The following is a 1,317-nucleotide window of genomic DNA, read 5'->3' as shown; positions in this document are numbered from 1 at the left end:
AATGTAAAGAGTAGAAGTAAAAAGTTGCCACAAAAATTAATAGTAAAGTAAAAATATCAGAAAAATCTACTTGAGTACAGCAACAGAGTATTTGTACTTCGTTACTTCCCATCTCTGTCAGGGCCTAATGCCACCCAGGATGGTTGGGACTAGTTTATAGACAGACAAACAAGCCAGGGGGGTTTTCTCCCCTATCCCAGAATAGATAGTCTGTGTAGCCAGACCACACTCCAGCGCTGACAGAGTGCTGTGGAGATGAGACTAAGTGAAACATATGACTAGGGATACTGTGTCTGCTCATGTGATGCCAACTAAATTATATTGTGATATACCCCTACTGTGAGTTCGGGCTCGGGACTGAGAGAGACAGAGAGAAACCTGTTATGTTAGAGTGCATTGCTGTTCCTCGCTCTCGTCCTGTTGTGTACTGCGATAGCAGACCAATCAGTAAACACTGAAGGAGAACTGTGTCCTGTTGGTTCTTTATCAAGCCACAGAGGTACCTGTGGCAACAGAAGCAGCTGGAGTTATTGGAGATGGAGATTGAAGTTGGAGAGGCATAGCATGCTATCCAAGATCGGTACTCTAGAGGGTGAGATAAGTCATATGTTGGACAAAGGGAATATTCTCAGCTGGAGAAGAAGAAGAAATGGTCCACATCCAGAGAGAACTTTAAATTCCCCAATCCCTTTTTTCCTTCTGTTTTCCAGGCAAGATAACACCCTTCATGTGGTGTTTCATTTCAGTTGAAAACAAACTTTCACTACTGTCAATGTATCTAACTTTAAAATGGCTGCACAGAGACGACATTGAAGAGAAATTGATGTAGTCAGGAAGCAAGCAGCCAAGGCACTTTGGCACATATTGATTTAATGTAGATATTCAGACAAAATGTCACGTTCTGTGATGGGAATAACAGCGTTATAAAATAGCACGCAGAATTGGACACAACGAACAACACAAGCGAGTCAGTAAGATATGGGGTTATGAAATCAAGGGGGGGGGTAACTTTTCTTAGACATAATATCTACATACATGGCATTTGATTGGAGGCTAGTCTCACTTTGCACCACAGCAACATTAAACGTTTAGATTTGTGCAGTTTTTGTTAATGTTTGTATTAAATGTCCATTTTATTATAATCAGATTTACCATAAATAATGGAACATGCACATGTATTTTAGTTATTATTTAGAGGGACTAAGGATGGGGTCACATTTGAGCCTATAAAAATGTACTTGAAAGTAATGCATTAGTTACTTTCTGAAGTAACTTGTTACTTTTATAATTTGTGAGTATCTAATTTAGTTACTTTTT

The 1,317-nt window shown here is 39.3% G+C and overlaps 2 long non-coding RNA genes across 2 annotated transcripts in view; one reads left to right on the top strand and one right to left on the bottom strand.

Moving 5' to 3' along the window:
* The window catches only part of LOC116669642 (uncharacterized), a 16,669-nt gene that overhangs the window by 4,214 nt on the left and 11,138 nt on the right, over positions 1–1,317 (bottom strand). Inside the window, exon 2 of the long non-coding RNA XR_004326828.1 lies at positions 899–901. This is a non-coding gene — a long non-coding RNA (uncharacterized LOC116669642). The remainder of the gene's footprint in view (positions 1–898; positions 902–1,317) is intronic.
* LOC116669641 (uncharacterized) overlaps positions 1–1,317 on the top strand; it is a 12,402-nt gene that overhangs the window by 10,819 nt on the left and 266 nt on the right. Inside the window, exon 2 of the long non-coding RNA XR_004326827.1 lies at positions 18–23. This is a non-coding gene — a long non-coding RNA (uncharacterized LOC116669641). The remainder of the gene's footprint in view (positions 1–17; positions 24–1,317) is intronic.

This window comes from Etheostoma spectabile, chromosome 20 (assembly GCF_008692095.1).
Source record: "Etheostoma spectabile isolate EspeVRDwgs_2016 chromosome 20, UIUC_Espe_1.0, whole genome shotgun sequence".
NCBI lineage: Eukaryota > Metazoa > Chordata > Actinopteri > Perciformes > Percidae > Etheostoma > Etheostoma spectabile.
The sequence above is the reverse complement of the archived record's forward strand: the minus strand, read 5'-3'. Positions and strand labels throughout refer to the sequence as shown.